Below are 19,874 nucleotides of genomic sequence, written 5' to 3'. Positions count from 1 at the left end.
ACACAGTATTTAATTTATTTTTGTCATATTTCGAAGTTACCAGTTGACTTGCAAAAAATCCATAGTTAAATTGTGGCGTAACAAGCTGTGGAGCAGTGCGGAAATGAAATGGAGGTGTTAACATAATATGTGAAATCCAATACACAACCAACACCCTAATTCACATAGAACCAAAATCGTTTCCGCGGTAAACGTTAAGGATTTTTTCGGTCGTTGATTGAGATGACTGGTATCTACTAATAGTTATCGTCTCTCTAGACAGGATTGTTTCAGCCGTTCCTTTGTGCAACTTTGTCCTATCGTGTCCTTTCCAAGACTTCTTTACTTTTTGTTTTTTTGTTAGTTGTTCATTTGCTGTCTGCTTTTCTAAGAAAAGAGAGCTTGCCTAGCGTACTCAGGTAGCAGTTACTGACTCCTTGTTACCAAGATCAAAAGAGCACACCATGAGACGTGAACTGCAGCTGTGTTTTGTTTGACAGACGGTTTGTGTGAAAGTGCTCAGCTTTACCTTCAGTAAATTGCATACAGGAATACTTCTGAAAATCATAAAACAAGACTTAAAGATCGATTTATACCTTACAACCTGCTTGCTACTACTGCTGCACGTTCTCCTTGTCAGTCTTAACATTGACGTATTTCATTCATTGCCTGTAGGATGACTCAATAGATTTTCCTGTAGATGAATGGATCTAAATAAGCGTATGTTTGCACCCTACATGAGATTCTTTGATATTATTACTTACTGCAGAAAAGTAATCCTAGCTTGATAATCAAATACTGGCAGTATAAGTGATAAATTCATGAGCTAGCCAGAATAAGTGATGGGCAGACTGGAAGTCACTCATTTCCTAGTTTTTTTTCCATTTTAGGGTCTTCTGTTTCATGAAGTACGTAGCTACTGATGTGTCCGCAGAAAATTCAGCGGCGAAATTGTAGTTTGACTGAAGCAGACACGTTACACGCTTAGAACAGGATTAAGTGAGCCTGCATTGCTCACATACCCGTAGTTATAATTCATCAGATACGGCGTTTGGTAGCAAAAATTCTCTGGAACCCACTAAATTCATGAGGTGCTCACTTCACAAAGTACGTCACGACATCAGGATACTTGAGTTCAACAGTGCGACTCACTCTGAACATGGGTGGGAGAGAGATTTTTAAAAGGCTGTTTGCTACCGTCAACGTCTTGATAAGGAAAATAGAAAATCCCAACCTGGAGCCATGACAAACACCGGCCGAAAATCATATTCGTCGCTCAGACAGATTAAGTGGATGTTATGTTATTAAATATTTATAATTTTATACTGACTTGACCAAAGCACTTTATGCAATTAGAGTGTCCATTAACAACTATGACGTTAAGAAAATCTCCTGCACGTTGTTCAAAAGTGACTAGAACGAAGAGTATATATTTCACACGAACAGGAATAGGCCTATACAAAATACAAGGTGTACCTGATCGTCGTGATAAGATCTAAACACTGCCTAAGAGTCGAAGAGAACTCTAATCTGTAACCAGTTTGGGAGTAGGGAGAGTCCAAACAGCTTCCAGAAATCCGGAAGCCAAGCGTGTACGAGAGAGCGATCTAATCAATGTTGCATGTTCACAAGAGAGGTCTGCCGTTGACTCCTGTTTATCCTGTTTTCCTGATAGTGGGGCACCTTTACATAAAGTCTTTCTGGCGTGCTGGTCAATGGGTGAATTACCATCGCGCTGCTACCTGTCCAGCTGTCCTGTACCCACTACATCTGGCGACGCTTGGAGTCGAAGCTCTATCCCAGTTTTAGGACCCCTTCCCTAATGAAGGGAAAGGGGTCACTCACAGTATGAAACGACTAGATTTCTAATGGCTCCTGCAGTGACTCGAGGGAGGAGGGGTGAGGGAAGGTCTTAGTTGACTGTGAACTTTGAGACAGATCTGCGTACCTCTCTCCACACAGATCGACAGTTGTTACACTGATAGTGTTGAAGGGGTGTGAGAGCCAGTGGCGACATAGACCATGGGATCGGCATCAATGTAGAGGGCAGCCCTGATCAATGGTGATCGTGGGCAGACAATTTTGTGTCCCGCGGTCAGTTGGTGGACTGGCATCAGCTGAACCTGGCAGATACGAAATTCCGCGATGGTTAGTAGCGGGTTGCAATTGTTACTGGCCTGTTACTTTCCAGGAGCAGCCTATTTATCAGATGGCACGAAAAGCCTCTGCACATGAGCTACACTTTCATAAGATTCTGTCCTCAATGGAGGCTGTTAGGCTCGATCACGGTGGAAAGAATCAACCTTAGAATGCACTTCAATGTGAATGATGTGGCAGTTGTATCAGCACTGTGTATACCAAATTTTCCGTACGCTGAAGAAATAAATGAAAAAACGAATTAATGAATCAGTGATTGTGGTGCACACAACTTCATCAAGCAGTCATAACTTTGTAGGTGTACTGCGGAAGACCGGATGGTCTGTATCTCTTCTATTGTTAAATTGTGTCTTTTAAAGTTATTCCATACACCCAAGTTGTTAACTTGCAAGGTCACTGAGATCCACGATTACGTTTGCACTAACTGGTGTACAGGAGAAATTGTAAGTAATACGTGGCTTACTGATAGGGACATAATGAACAGAAGGGAAATTATAATGGGCCTTAATGGTACCATCAGGAGTGCCCCATGTAAGTGCGATAGGACCGATGTTATTTTCTGTACAAAAATGGCTCAAATGACTCTGAGTTCTATGGGACTTAACATCCGAGGTCATCAGTCCCCTAGAACTTAGCACTACTTAAACCTAACTAACCTAAGGACATCACACACATCCACGACCGAGGCAGGATTCGAACCTGCGAGCGTAGCAGCTGCACGGTTCCGGACTGAAGCGCCTAGAACCGCTCGGCCACCACGGCCTGCTATTTTCTGTACACATAAATTATCTGGCTGATAGGATGAGCAGGAATCTGCAGCTGTTAGCTGATGATGCTGTGGTGTGTGGGAAAGTGTTGTCGTTCAGTGGCTGTAGGAGGAAACAAGAGACGTAGACAGAATTTCTAGTTGGTGCGATGTATGGCAGCTAGCTCTAAATGTGGAAAAATTAAGATAATGAACATGAGTAAGAAAAACAGTCCTGCAATGTTACAATATAGCATTAGTAGTGTGCTGTTTGACCCAGTCATGTCGTGGAAATATCCTGGGGTAACACTGCAGAGCGATATGAAATGGAACGGGCACGTCAGGTTCGTAGTAAGGAAGGTGAATGGTCGACTCCGTATTATTTGGAGAATTTTGGGAAGGTGCAGCACGGTTGTAAATGAGACGGAGTATAGAACAATATTACGACCAGTTTTTTAGTATTGTTCGTGTTTTTGAGATCCCCACCATGTTGGATTAAAGGGAGACATCGAAGCAGCTCGGAGGTGCGCTGATAGATTTGTTACTTGTAAGTTCTATCTGCATGCTATTATTACTGAGATACTTCGCGAATTCAAATGGGAATCCCTGGAGGGAAGACTATGTTATTTCCGCGATGCATTATTGAGGAAAATTTGGAGAACCGGTATTTGAGGCCGACTGTAGAACGATTCTACTTTCAGCAACGTATATTTCGCGTAAGGATGAGTAAGATAAGAAGAGAGAAATAGGGGGTCGTATGGAGTCATATAGCAATCATTTTTCCCTTCCTCTATTTGCGAGTGAAACAAGACAGGAAATGATTAGTACTGGTAAATTGTACCCTGTGCCATGGACATTACTGCGGGTTGAGGAGTGTGCATGTAGATGGAGATGAAAAAATACACACTTTCAGACTGTAATATTCGTCTTGCTTTGTAAAACTTAACGTAAGATTATCTTTCTTTATCAGAAAATTATGACACCATTTTAAATTTTTAAATTCTGTCAATAATTACAAGAAATAACGGAAATCAAATTTTTGTTGCCCGTGGAAACCGTTAATTTGGCAACCTACATCAGTAACTGCTTTTCGGAATGGCGGTTTAGTAATATATATTCGATTTATAATATAAAAACGCTAAAAACTAATAATTTGAGTAATAACTTTCAGATACCTTACGGGCATGCAATCCGGTGACGTCCTGCACTGCCACCGATTTTTGGACAGGAAAATACGCCTTTATTTACAAAGCACAAATGAAATGAGAGATCGCTGTAAATGGTCAGGTGCCTTGCCACGGTCCGCGAGGCTCCCCCCGTCGGAGGTTCGAGTCCTCCTTCGGGCATGGATATGTGTGTTGTCCTTAGAGTAAGTTAGTTTAAGTTAGATTAAGTAGTGCGTAAGCTTAGGGACCGATGACTTCTGCAGTTTGGTCCCATAAGACATTACCACAAATTTTTTAAACCGTCTGTGGGCGGGGCAACGTCAGACAGAAATAAACGGCGTATTGACAGGGAAAACACATACTGTAAACAACTGGTACCACCACACAGCAAAAGTAGTCAGTGCTCGACATTATCGATAGTGAAACATTAATTAACCACGACTGAGCAAATACCTCCCTCTGTTGTTTGACCGTGGAGAGAGCAGGAAGTCAGGCAACACTTAGGCAGAAACATCACTTGATAGTTCAATCTTATCAGCTTCTTTAAACGTCCCAATGACTGGAAGTGTTCGCCGGCCGCTGTGGCCGAGCGGTTCTAGGCGCTTAAATCCGGAACCGCGTGACTGCTACGGTCGCAGGTTAGAATCCTGCATCGTCCATGGATGTATGTGATGTCCTTAGGTTAGTTAGGTTTAAGTAGTTCTAAGTTGTAGGGGACTGGTGACAGATGTTATGTCCCATAGTGCTCAGAGCCATTTTAACCATTTTTGAACTGGAAGTGTTCGCCTGAATCTCTGGATTCTATAGAATGAATGGTACCAAGACAACGATCTCCAGTCATAAATTTACCGGGTAGTTGTAGGCGTTTGTGACGTTTATGCACTATACACCGGTTCTCCACGGTCCTGATAGCCTGACGAATATGCGACACGCCACATTCGTAAAGGATTCGATAGACACTTCCCTCACGCAAACAGTTATCATCCATTACAGAACGTAAAGGGCCCGTGCGTTGGGTGCCGGTCGCAAGAAAAACACTTTGCACCGTTTGAACACGACCAGACCTTCTGAAAGAGCTACCTGTGAATGGCAAAAAACCAAGAATTCTGAGGCACTTCCATATTTTCATAACTCATCCGATTAACGATTGGTCAGTCGTGCAACGAGCGTCTGATTGGTATCTCACCAGACCCATTCTAGCGATCGGAAACTCAACTGAAACCGTCACGCTGAGCCGGTCGGTGACAACTATCAGACCGAAGACAAATCAGTGGTACCTACCTTTCAGTATACTGCATATCCCGATGTACAACCACCCATCCTCTTAACTAACACATTAAAGAAAGTAAGGCAACCATTCTTCTCCACCTCCATAGCTAAGCGAATATTCGGATAGGTAGATTTGAAGTGTTTCAAAACACTGTGGAGATTCTCACTGCCATGAGACCCAATATAAAAAGTAAGACTGTAAATAAAAGCAGGTTTCAATGCCGGCGACTGCACGTTCCTCTAAATCTTCCGTGAAAAGGCTGTTAAAAATAGCTGACGAAAGGCTCCCCATCACAAATCCATCCGTCTCCTTATACAACTAGTCATTGAATAAAAACTAATTGGAACTTAACACATGTAGCAACAGTTCACTTAATTCAAAACCAACGCTAATTTCACTTAACCACAACGAATTCGAATTGCTGTCAGTCTGCGCTAATTGGTGTACTTACAAACTACCCGAAGTTCAGAGAGAGAGAGAGAGAGAGAGAGAGAGAGGCTGCACCGCGGTTAAGAGCCGGGACTCACAGTTAGCGAGAGCGGCACACAGATTACCATCCAGATAACACTTTTTTCCCATAGCTACTCTAAAGCATTTACGATGAATTCCCTAACAGGCGCAATCGCTGATGATGTTTCATCTTCTCACCACGTTACAGTTGACGACGTCAACGATGATAACAAGTTAGCATTTGACGTCGTTACTCTCCTTACAGACTAAATTTCTTCTTTCCAACTCAGCAATAGATCACTTAAAAATTTTACTGCGCTTACATAAGTCAGACATTCTCCTCGTTTCTGGTCAAATGTTTGAGCGAAACCAAAGTAAATTACCCTCTGGTTTGTCCGAATTTTGATAGACGAACTAAGAGGGGCAAATGGATAAATGGGGTATCGAAATGACCACAGTGTTGCCTATTTTCAAATTTTTAAAGGAATACATTTTCTTGAATGTAATGAGTACTTAAGAAATATTTAATTAGTGATCTGAGGGAAAATTTTTGTCCGGATTTTCAATGCCTCATTAAGAGTTGGAAGTTGACAAATGGGGTATCAAACTCATCTTCATGTGGTCTAGTTTTAGTTTTGAAACAAAAAAAACTTGAAAAGAATTGGGGTACTTAAGAAAAAAGAGTGATTTGAGGGAAAATTAAAATGTTTCACGAGCCACCGCTGTTAGCTAAGTAAATGAATTAGAAAAAAGTTCATCTTTTCATGGTATATGTATTTTGTGCAAGAAAGTTACATTGGTGTGATTTTTAACCATCAAAATGGGGCCCTTCTAATCAAGTACTAAATTCAGGACATGTAGGGAACAGGAGACGATAGGAAAGCAATTAAGGTGTTGTGATCAAAACTCAAAAATAAAAAAGTTAAAAATCTGTCGTATATTTTGTGAAATGATTTGTCTAAGAGGGAGAAATAGAATAGATTACAGAAACACTTGCCGGGCCTTTGAATGATGTTCGAAATGATGTACAGCAAGTGAGATGCGTCAACTGGTACTGTCGTGGTATAAGGGACGAACATCAACATAAGCACCGAGACATCACACCAATACCATCTAGCATAGCTTCTAGCGTTGGTAACGGCCTGAATTCAGCGTCGAAGACGTGCAAAAAGTTTCTTCACGTTTATGATCGATAAATAAATTTGGTAGAACTGCGATACTGCGCAGACGTTGAATGTGACGTTTCATCTGCTGTTACAAATAGTCCTAGACATTTTCTAAGCGCCTGATATTGCTTGAATTAGTGGGCCAGTCAAGGTACGATGGGGTACCACACTGTTCGATGGGGTACGAGAGTGTTCGACTAACCAGGATCGTACACGTGCAGTCTAGTGAAAGCGCCGTGTCATCTTGGAAGATGAGAGCGTCCACGGCACACTGATCATGAAGATGTACAAGCTAGGACAACACTTTGTCACCAAAAATGTCGAAATAAGCATCCTGGTTTACGATCGGAGTAACCTGAACGACTGGGCCCAACTCATGATACGACAAATATCCCCAAAGCATCAGCGAACCACCACCAGATTCAGCTACCCACTGCACACACTTTGGGTAAAGCGTCGCATTGATTCGCGTGTAATAGCCTACAAATATCTACAACATATAGTTCACCTCAGAAGATTCGTTAGGAAACCACTTGGGATGGACTGTCACCGACAGCGACAGTTACTTATGTGTTTGAAGCCGATTGTCGACTGCGAGTGGTACAGCAGTCCCTGTAGAAACGTTGAAAAGACCGCATAGATACGCCAACGAACCGGTGTATTTTATTCAAGGTGTGGTCATGGGCACGTCCAAACATGTCAGCTCCTTTCTGTCGTCCAGTCACGTATCACGTCGACCCAACTTGGTGTGCTAATTGTATCCAATCGAATGGTGCAACACCACTGCTTCACTGCAGTGTACGACAGCGGAGGGGGGTCATACGATAACTTGGCAGTTGACTCTACATAGTGAAAAGTGTTTAGTCTTTCTCATGGGTAATAAAAGGCTAAATTTCGGTTAAACGATAAACCACTCAAATCTAAGGATGTCTATTCAACTACACACTTATGTATTACAATTATGAATAACTTAAATTTGAATGCCAACGGCCTTGCCGCATTGGTAACACCGGTTCCCGTCAGATCACCGAAGTTAAGTGTTGTCGGGCTGGGCTAGCACTTGGATGGGTGACCATCCGGTCTGCTGAGCGCTGTTAGCAAGCGAGGTGCACTCAGCCCTTGAGGCAAAATGATTGATAAGTAGCGGCTCCGGTCTCGGAAATTGACATACGGCCGGGAGAGCGGTGTGCTGACCACATGCCCCTCCATATCCGCATCCAGCGATGCCTGTGGGCTGAGGATGACACGGCGGCCGGTCGGTATTGTTGGGCCCTCATGGCTTGTTCGGGAGGAGTTTTTAACTTTGAAGGACCACGTAGACAGTGTTGTGGGGAAATCCAATCCAAGACTGCGTTTTTTTGGTCGATCACTTAGAAGATGCGACAGGTCTACTAAAGATGTTGCCTACACTAAGTTTGTGCGTCCTTTGCTAAAGTGTTACTGTGCTGTATGGGATCGTTATGAGACAGGACTGACGGAGCCGTCGAAGAAGTTCAAAGAAGGGCAGCTTGTTCTGTATTTTCGCGGAATAGGGGAGGGTGTCACGAACGTGGTACGCGAGATGGGATGGTAATCAGTAAAACAAAGGCGTTCTTCGTTGCCGCAGGATCTTCTCATGAAATTTCAATCACCTACTTTCTCCTCAGAGTCAGAAAATATTTTGTTGGCGCCCAACTACATATGTAGAAGTGATCTTCATAACAAAATAAGAAAAATCAGAGCGCGCACGGAATGATTTAAGTGTTCATTTTCCCCGCACGCTGTTCGAGAGGGCAACAGTAGAGAAATATCTTGATAGTGCTTGGATGAATCCTCTGCCGGGCCCTTGACTGTAAACTGCAAAGTAGTCATGTAGATGTAAATTTTAAAAGATCCACATCATCTGCAGCACTCGAGGGGTACCAGTGGAATCTGGGCTCTTTTAAGGTATTCACTAGCATTTAGTCCGTTGCTCCGGTATTTTCAGTAACATATAGTACCAGAAAAAGAAGCCATCATGCCAGGAACCGTCTCTAGAAGCAGATTTAGACTAAGTGATCAAAAACAACCGAGAAAATTGTTTCTGGGCTTTGTACGGGTTCTAGCTCATTTTTGGTATTCAAGAAAAATGGAAAAGTGATGTAAGCTTGGTTTTCATTCGATGTGCCGCATTTCATAGCTGTATACTGGATATTTTTCAAAGAGAGGTTTTCAATAGTCGATACGTCACGCCACAGAGGTTTTGAGTACAAGCAACGTTATCTTTGGTTGTTAGTAGCATTGTTATCTTTGTAGCAGTCTAAGAGAAGCTGGTGAGGGAGACGGGTGTTGATGATGCCGCTGATAGGTCTGGAGACAGCTTGCAGAGCAGAGAGCTAAAGATACGGAGGGTATGTAATTTTGGAAATATGATTTGGTTAAGAGTCATTTGAGGTACTGTTGCTGCGGCCCTGCTTGCTTGCATGTAATTTATGACGCGTTTTTAGTGGAAAATTATTCTTTAATGGTTCGGGTTGGTTAGATTCATTGTTCAGACGTGATTAAGCACTTACCAGTTCATACGGTTTGCACGCAAAAGTTATAGATACACCATTTCTTTACCATCTCAATGATTAATCTCATAGGGTAACACAGTGTGTTTCAAAATGAACATAACGGTTTTAAGGCGTTGTAGCATTTGTTACTTTCAACTTACAATTGTAAATAATACACCAAATGAAAGAACAACTCAAACAGTTTTGCTTGTATATGTGCGCAAAATGGGAAGAGTATGGAATGACAAAGACAGACTGAAAAACTCGTTGAACCAGTGCAAGTCTTTCACGCTTATCCCCAAGAAATATCCCCGCGGAAAGTTTATGGGCCTTTCTTTTTCGGTGGATCAACTGTAACTGATGTTTCTTACCTTGATGTGCTGCAGCTATGGCCCGTGCCGCAATGGGAAGAAGCTGAACAACACATCTTTATTTGGGAGCAAGATGGTGCGCCGCCTCACTGGCATAACTCAGTATGCGAATGGTTAAACGACGTTGTATCCCGACGGTGGATTGGATGCAAGGGGCCGGTTGACGCAGAATTTTATGCATGACCTCTACGTTCACACACCATCTGACGTGATCATATGTATGTGCCTCCGATACCAGCTGATCTATCTGACTCTAGAAACAGTGTTATTGCAACACTTACTCCTGACACATTGATCAAGGTTTCGGCACAACTCGCCCATCAACTCTATATGTGGTCGGGGTTCACAATGAATATTTGTAAGAAAAACTGTTTGTGTTTCTCTTTCATTTAGTGTATTATTTATAATTGTAAGGGGAATGTAATATGTGCTACAAAGCCTTAAAACCCGTATATTCATTTTGAAACACACTGTACTTATTAAAAAATGTCATTTTTGTAGAGATCATTGTAATTGCCAAAGAATGAGTTCAATATTCAGAATATAGGTTTTTCTTTTAAAGGTTACTTTCGTTTCAGTTGCGTAGCAAATTTAAATTGTTCCAACATCTCATCACCAAAGTTTATTTTCTAGATATGTGCGTCGCCGCAGTGCACTTTGTGGAAAACACTGATCGAAGCTTAACTTGCTTAGCATAGTTTCACGTCCTTGCATACACGCTGTGCAATACTTTCTTTTATTTAACTGGTTTCCTGCTGCGCTGCATTCTTTATGTTCATCATTTCGAGGTGTACAAAGCTTCCGTTGCACAGGTAGACTACGAAAATTTGTTAGGGCTAGCCACATTAAGGTTAAGATAGTATCATTCATTGTTAGGTGTTGTTTTTCTAAATTATTATCGGGTTCAGTTTATGGAAAGTTCATTTGAGATTACATTTCTTACGCAGACTGTTTTATTCTTACAGTGGGGTGTTACATTTGCGTGTGCATTATTTAATGTTTGGAATTTTGTTTAGTCAGTTTCCTCATGTAAATTCGCAGGGCATTTTAGTAAAAACATGTTTTCTATTCTTTCAAAATTGGGCTGGTAATTTTATGTAGCTCTTTCTTTGTTCTGTTAGTTCTGTGTGTTCAAATTGAAAATCACTTTTTGTGATGTCATGACTGTAGCAGTGTTCGCTGCGGTGCATAATACAGAATTACACAGGACCATTTCATTAATTTACAGTTCAGATTCTCTAATTAATTAGTAGAATTAAACTGCAGTACAGGTACACAGTTTCACAGTTTCAGATAGTTTGGCGACTTACTTCATCAGACAGCGTTTTCGTAATAACACCATATGCATTTTGCGGGATAACAACACAGGTACACGAAGTGAGATAGGAAAATTGTCCAAGTTAAAATCATAAAGTAAACATTTTTAAAAAGGAAACTTACAACCTTCAGTTTCGAGCACCCCATGTCAAGACACCCTGGCAGTCAGTCACACGTGTTTGGGCGACGACGGGAGGTCTTCCTCTGTAAAAGCAATTTCCTTTAGATTTTCATGTCCCCTCTGTGATTACTTTGCATTTATTGCTGGTTTTCTGGCGCCACCTCTCTCCGTCGCGCCTGCCTCGGCTACTGTCCCACTGTTGCTGCTGTTCCGACCCGCTAACTCATCCACCTCCTCCCCCCACGCCACCCACCACCGCTGACCTCCCTTGTCCCGTGCCATGATTGTTTCGACAGCGAAACAAACGTGAAAACATTTTCGTAAGCGACACAGACGCCGCGCGCCCCTTCGCGGCAATTCATGAAACGCAATCAGCGAAGTGAAGCTACCGCGTAATTTGAACGTCACCTCCCGACAGTTCGTTTCGCAGATGAATTAAAGTCCAGTAATTACTAACGTGCCACGGTTCCTCTATCCCCCTCCCTGCAGACCATTCTGCTGAAAGCCTCAGCGAGTACAATTCCGTGGAACTGTTTTGTATTTCAGCCAGTGGTACGCAAAACTATGTAATAGCCTTTGTGCAACCTCACTGTTCGTGACAGCACTCAGTGGAAGAGCACGAGCCGGTGACGATTAGTTTCAAATCATTGTACTCAATCCTTCACATTATCATCTGAGTTATTTGAGTCTCTCTTATGCAATAACTGGCGCAAATTATCTGATTATTTCCTTAAAGTTGTAGACAATGAGCCATTTTGTGTACGAAGTCCATTTTTAGGTTACACTGGGATGTTTCTCTCGTTCTTCGAGCAAGGAAAGTTCTTGTATTTTTATACTTTTAATTATAAAACTATTAAAAATAAACTAACATTTTGGAATTTTGAGATCAGTTCCCGTCTTGCAGAAAATAATGATGAATTAGGGAAAGGTCCGCCGTTTTGCAAGTGCGCAAATTATTGTTTTGCTTTAACACCCAAACATGCTTCACCACAGTTGTGGCATCGTTAGTGGGTTTTCCTTTTATTTTCCTAATATATCTACATTCGTTAGTATATACGTGTATGTACGTATTTCACACCCAAAAATGTTTCACTACAGTTGTTGCATTCTCATTTGGTATCGGCCGCTATCCGGTCGGCCCCACTTTCAAATATGTGCGTCGCCAGTTACGCCGCCATGTTTCCTATAGCTACCACCGCGGCATGAGGGCGCTGCCACGAACGATTACGCGGCTGGCAATGAGATGCAAGCATCCTTTTGCGGAGCTCCAACGGCGGTTGTACTTAAGACCAATGTTCGTGCACTGAACACCATTTTGTATGTTCGCCGGCTGAGTAACATTTACAGACACACATAGTGGCCAGGGCTCGACACCTTCTGAATAGACATTTTATTGAAGACAGACACATTTATAAATCTTTTGTATCTGTAAATATTTCTACGTTCAAATCTGCTGTTAGCAACTGGCGCTGCAAATACATCAACGAAGTTATGTATTATTTTTGCTGTTTGATTTTACATGTAGAATTAATTAATATCTAAATTCTCTGTTCACGAACAGCATCCGTTCCTCGCCCCTGTACCCACTAACGTACCACATAGCGTGCAAGGAAGTCACAACATCTCAGTGGGTTTTCTGCCTTTATTGTTTTGAAATACACTACTGGCCATTAAAATTGCTACACCAAGAACAAATGCAGATGATAAACGGGTATTCATTGGACAAATACACTCCTGGAAATGGAAAAAAGAACACATTGACACCGGTGTGTCAGACCCACCATACTTGCTCCGGACACTGCGAGAGGGCTGTACAAGCAATGATCACACGCACGGGACAGCGGACACACCAGGAACCGCGGTGTTGGCCGTCGAATGGCGCTAGCTGCGCAGCATTTGTGCACCGCCGCCGTCAGTGTCAGCCAGTTTGCCGTGGCATACGGAGCTCCATCGCAGTCTTTAACACTGGTAGCATGCCGCGACAGCGTGGACGTGAACCGTATGTGCAGTTGACGGACTTTGAGCGAGGGCGTATAGTGGGCATGCGGGAGGCCGGGTGGACGTACAGCCGAATTGCTCAACACGTGGGGCGTGAGGTCTCCACAGTACATCGATGTTGTCGCCAGTGGTCGGCGGAAGGTGCACGTGCCCGTCGACCTGGGACCGGACCGCAGCGACGCACGGATGCACGCCAAGACCGTAGGATCCTACGCAGTGCGTAGGGGACCGCACCGCCACTTCCCAGCAAATTAGGGACACTGTTGCTCCTGGGGTATCGGCGAGGACCATTCGCAACCATCTCCATGAAACTGGGCTACGATCCCGCACACCGTTAGGCCGTCTTCCGCTCACGCCCCAACATTGTGCAGCCCGCCTCCAGTGGTGTCGCGACAGGCGTGAATGGAGGGACGAATGGAGACGTGTCGTCTTCAGCGATGAGAGTCGCTTCTGCCTTGGTGCCAATGATGGTCGTATGCGTGTTTGGCGCCGTGCAGGTGAGCGCCACAATCAGGACTGCATACGACCAAGGCACACAGGGCCAACACCCGGCATCATGGTGTGGGGAGCGATCTCCTACACTGGCCGTACACCACTGGTGATCGTCGAGGGGACACTGAATAGTGCACGGTACATCCAAACCGTCATCGAACCCATCGTTCTACCATTCCTAGACCGGCAAGGGAACTTGCTGTTCCAACAGGCCAATGCACGTCCGCATGTATCCCGTGCCACCCAACGTGCTCTAGAAGGTGTAAGTCAACTACCCTGGCCAGCAAGATCTCCGGATCTGTCCCCCGTTGAGCATGTTTGGGACTGGATGAAGCGTCGTCTCACGCGGTCTGCACGTCCAGCACGAACGCTGGTCCAACTGAGGCGCCAGGTGGAAATGGCATGGCAAGCCGTTCCACAGGACTACATCCAGCATCTCTACGATCGTCTCCATGGGAGAATAGCAGCCTGCATTGCTGCGAAAGGTGGATATACACTGTACTAGTGCCGACATTGTGCATGCTTTGTTGCCTGTGTCTATGTGCCTGTGGTTCTGTCAGTGTGATCATGTGATGCATCTGACCCCAGGAATGTGTCAATAAAGTTTCCCCTTCCTGGGACAATGAATTCACGGTGTTCTTATTTCAATTTCCAGGAGTGTATATTATACTAGAACTGACATGTGATTACATTTTCACGAAGTAGATCCTGAGAAAATAGTACCCACAACGACCACATCTGGCCGTAATAACGGCCTTGATACGCCTGGGCATTTAGTCAAACAGAGCTTGGATGGCGTGTACAGGTACAGCTGCCCATGCAGCTTCAACACGATACCACAGTTCATCAAGAGTAGTGACTGGCGTATTGTGACGAGCCAGTTGCTCGGCCACCATTGACCAGACGTTTTCAATTGGTGAGAGATCTGGAGAATGTGCTGGGCAGGGCAGCAGTCGAACATTTTCTGTATCCAGAAAGGCCCGTACAGGACCTGCAACATGCGGTCGTGCATTATCCTGCTGAAATGTAGGACTTAGCAGGGATCGAATGAAGGGTAGAGCCACCGGTCGTAACAAATCTGAAGTGTAACATCCACTGTTGAAAGTGCCGTCAATGCAAACAAGAGGTGACCGAGACGTGTAACCAATGGCACCCCGCACCTTCACGCCGGGTTATACGCCAGTATGGCGATGACGAATACACGCTTCCAATGTGCGTTCACCGCGATGTCGCCAAACACGGATGCGACCATCATGATGCTGTAAACAGAACCTGGATTCATCCGAAAAAATGACGTTTTGCCTTTCGTGCACCCAGGTTCGTCGTTGAATACACCATCGTCTGTGATGCAGCGTAAAGGGTAACCGCAGCCATGGTCTACGAGCTGACAGTCCAGGCTGCTGCAAACGTCGTCGGACTTTTCGTGCAGATGGTTGTTGTCTTGCAAACGTCCCCATCTGCTGACTCAGGAATCGAGACGTGGCTGCACGATCCGTTACAGCCATGCGGTTAAGATGGCAGTCATCTTGACTGCTAGTGATGGGAGGCCGTTGGGATCCAGCACGGCGTTCCGTATTACCCTCCTGAACCCACCGATTCCATATTCTGCTGCCAGTCATTGGATCTCGACCAACGCGAGCAGCAATGTCGCGATACGATAAATCGCAATCGCGATAGGCTACAAACCGACCTTTCCCAAAGTCGGAAACGTGATGGTATGCATTTCTCCTCTTTACACGAGGCATCGCAACGTTTCACCAGGCAACGTCGGTCAACTGCTGTTTGTGTATGAGAAATCGGTTGGAAACTTTCCTCATGTCAGCACGTTGTAGGTGTCGCCACCGGCGCCAACCTTGTGTGAATGTTCTGAAAAGCTAATCATTTGCATATCACAGCATCTTCTTCCTGTCGGTTACATTTCGCGTCTGTAACGCGTCATCTTCGTGGTGTAGCAATTTTAATGGCCAGTAGTGTGCATACAAGTACGTATGTATTGCAGAAAAATAAAAATAAAACCCAGTTCGGCTGCCACAACTGTAGTGAAACAGGTTTGTGTGTTAGAGCAAAATAACAACTTGTGTTCATAACGCAAAGCCCGGGAGATTCATCAGCAACTAACAATTTGTTTACTTGCTAAAAGACGAACCCATTCTTAGTTTATTATCATTGTAAATAAATTTACAGTGGCGATACGACTAAAATGTTCTTAGGACTGTAGGTACGTCAGCTCTCTTGGGAGTCATTATTTGTCTTATATATATATATATATATATATATATATATATATATATATATATATATATATATATATATACTCCTGGAAATTGAAATAAGAACACCGTGAATTCATTGTCCCAGGAAGGGGAAACTTTATTGACACATTCCTGGGGTCAGATACATCACATGATCACACTGACAGAACCACAGGCACATAGACACAGGCAACAGAGCATGCACAATATCGGCACTAGTACAGTGTATATCCACCTTTCGCAGCAATGCAGGCTGCTATTCTCCCATGGAGACGATCGTAGAGATGCTGGATGTAGTCCTGTGGAACGGCTTGCCATGCCATTTCCACCTGGCGCCTCAGTTGGACCAGCGTTCGTGCTGGACGTGCAGAGCGCGTGAGTCGACGCTTCATCCAGTCCCAAACATGCTCAATGGGGGACAGATCCGGAGATCTTGCTGGCCAGGGTAGTTGACTTACAACTTCTAGAGCACGTTGGGTGGCACGGGATACATGCGGACGTCCATTGGCCTGTTGGAACAGCAAGTTCCCTTGCCGGTCTAGGAATGGTAGAACGATGGGTTCGATGACGGTTTGGATGTACCGTGCACTATTCAGTGTCCCCTCGACGATCACCAGTGGTGTACGGCCAGTGTAGGAGATCGCTCCCCACACCATGATGCCGGGTGTTGGCCCTGTGTGCCTCGGTCGTATGCAGTCCTGATTGTGGCGCTCATCTGCGCGGCGCCAAACACGCATACGACCATCATTGGCACCAAGGCAGATGCGACTCTCATCGCTGAAGACGACACGTCTCCATTCGTCCCTCCATTCACGCCTGTCGCGACACCACTGGAGGCGGGCTGCACGATGTTGGGGCGTGAGCGGAAGACGGCCTAACGGTGTGCGGGACCGTAGCCCAGCTTCATGGAGACGGTTGCGAATGGTCCTCGCCGATACCCCAGGAGCAACAGTGTCCCTAATTTGCTGGGAAGTGGCGGTGCGGTCCCCTACGGCACTGCGTAGGATCCTACGGTCTTGGCGTGCATCCGTGCGTCACTGCGGTCCGGTCCCAGGTCGACGGGCACGTGCACCTTCCGCCGACCACTGGCGACAACATCGATGTACTGTGGAGACCTCACGCCCCACGTGTTGAGCAATTCGGCGGTACGTCCACCCGGCCTCCCGCATGCCCACTATACGCCCTCGCTCAAAGTCCGTCAACTGCACATACGGTTCACGTCCACGCTGTCGCGGCATGCTACCAGTGTTAAAGACTGCGATGGAGCTCCGTATGCCACGGCAAACTGGCTGACACTGACGGCGGCGGTGCACAAATGCTGCGCAGCTAGCGCCATTCGACGGCCAACACCGCGGTTCCTGGTGTGTCCGCTGTGCCGTGCGTGTGATCATTGCTTGTACAGCCCTCTCGCAGTGTCCGGAGCAAGTATGGTGGGTCTGACACACCGGTGTCAATGTGTTCTTTTTTCCATTTCCAGGAGTGTGTGTATATATATATATATATATATATATATATATATATATATATATATATATATGTATACGGTGCCTCTCCTAAGAATCGTCAGGCACATTTTCTCTGGCGCTTCGGTAGTAATTTAAAATCTCTTTTTTGCATTGTGTAACTGGATCACCACAAACAACAAACAAGTACAGCTCATCAAGTCTTTAATACAACGCCCAGTGCCGACAGCAAGTATCGGTTTGTTACCCGTTACGAACAAAATTATTTTTTAAGCAGGATTTTATGTGCCCATTCGATTGATCAGTCCTAAAGTAATCTAGCGCCTGGTTCGTTTTATCGATACGGATTAACAGGGAGGGTAAAACACGAGGAACAACAGCACTCCAGCAACGACAACACCGTCCGGACCCGCACTGGCCGCCGGCCGCTCCACAGTAGCGCTGCTCAGTAACTGCTGCTCAAGTACTGCAAAAGACCTGCCTTTACTAAATTCTCGGTAGAATGTTCCTGCTATTGGTTGGAGTCTACTTCTGACAGGTTAATACGTTTTATGAGCAGCATTTAAAATGGATACACTCTTGTAATTTGTGCTATATTTTTCATCTCGTTTCTTTTGTATACTTATAATTCTTGCCACCTTCCATTTCCTGAATTTTTTCCCAGTTACCAAACATCTTTCAGCAACTGCAGAAATAACTTTTTCTTTTTAATACAGACATGTTTTATAAGTTGCAGATTTATTCCATTTCTGTCTGTAGCTTTCCTGTTTGTATCCTCCAGAATTCACAGTAGTCACTTCATACAAAACTGACGTTTCTTACACGCCTTCGTCATTAATAATACAATTGCCAACATTGTAATACAGAGCACCTTGTGTGTTAAACGACAGGCAATAGAAATTCAAGAGAGCAGTCGTTGATGAGAAAATCAGAAAATACGAGTAGAAACTGTGAAAGCGTGTGTTACAGCGAGTGTCGTGTAAACCACACGATCTTTAGGACTGAACTGTAGCATAAGGAATTAGATCTGTCTCGTGTAAGAAGCAGCTGACAGTCGGGCAAACAAATGCTGCTGCCTCTACCTCTAATGGACTCTGTTCCCGGATCAAATTGCGAAGCCCGCCCACAGCAAGCAAACACCGCGATGCGGCTGCTGTTGTTACGAGATCGAAGTGGAACTATATAGACTGCGAGGGGATAACAAACAACCGCTTAACCCACTCATGAACCGTCTTAAATAATCAACTTCTTTGAGTCTGCATCACTTTGTACGAATTCCAAATAGGTAAGTAATCAATGTACCTCTTCATATTTCTCGTGGTGCAGCAACCTATTCCTTAAACTTCTGGAGTGCAACCGCATGAACTCTATTTGTTCTTCGTCTTCTTCTAATATTCCGACCGTACACATTTAGGTCATCTTAGGAGAGAACAGACATACAGAACTTACAGAACTCGTTCCGCCGTTTTAAACCACAGATACACAAGTGCCAGAGACACTGATCGGCGGCAAAACGTATGCATAAGCAGAATCTGCGGCTATGCGGTCGACCGCGCAAGAAAATCCAAGTATCATTATTAGGTGCACTGTAGCAACGCCTTTGCGAATTTATTAACGTAAGCGTCTAATTCCATTTCTCCAGGTTGGAACCAGGGAGTGTGTTAATGAAATTCTTCGCCAAACCAATTTCGTGTGCTTCTTTCACCACCGAGTCCTAAAACGGATGAAAATGACGAAACTTCAACGTTGACTTCATCCGTCTGCGTCTCGGTGATGAAAGAAGCAGCTGAAAATCGTTCGGCGAAGAATTTAATTAACATACGTAGCGGTTCCAACATGGACAAATTATGAGATCCGCAAGTTCCTGTACGAAACTCGAGAAGATATCGCTACGGTGCAAGAAATAATGATATGTCGATATCGAAACACAGATGCATCGCGTAGCCACAGGTTTAATATACACATACTCTTTGGCGCCAATTAGCTTCTTTGGAGCATGCGTATCTGTGGGTTAAAGCCGGCCGAAGTGGCCGTGCGGTTAAAGGCGCTGCAGTCTGGAACCGCAGGACCGCTACGGTCGCAGGTTCGAATCCTGCCTCGGGCATGGCTGTTTGTGATGTCCTTAGGTTAGTTAGGTTTAACTAGTTCTAAGTTCTAGGGGACTAATGACCTCAGCAGTTGAGTCCCATAGTGCTCAGAGCCATTTGAACCATTTTTTTGTGGGTTAAAACGATGGAACCAGTTAAATAGCTTCAGTCCGCGGCTCATTGTGAAGATGGTTGAAATGTCTACAAACGAAGTAGTAAAGGACGACGAAGAAGATATAGAATTTATGCGGCTACACTCCCGAAATTTAATGGATGAAGTAAGTAATTGCTTTATGACAATCGCTGCGTGTGACGTGATTTTCATCG

The 19,874-nt window shown here is 44.6% G+C and overlaps 1 pseudogene; it reads left to right on the top strand.

Moving 5' to 3' along the window:
- Window positions 1-7,915: 7,915 nt before the first annotated feature.
- On the top strand, window positions 7,916-8,033 carry LOC124607707 (annotated as a pseudogene).
- The last annotated feature ends 11,841 nt before the right edge of the window (window positions 8,034-19,874 follow it).

The sequence above is a fragment of the Schistocerca americana genome, chromosome 3, assembly GCF_021461395.2.
Source record: "Schistocerca americana isolate TAMUIC-IGC-003095 chromosome 3, iqSchAmer2.1, whole genome shotgun sequence".
In the NCBI taxonomy this organism is placed as follows: Eukaryota; Metazoa; Arthropoda; class Insecta; order Orthoptera; family Acrididae; genus Schistocerca; species Schistocerca americana.
The sequence above is the reverse complement of the archived record's forward strand: the minus strand, read 5'-3'. Positions and strand labels throughout refer to the sequence as shown.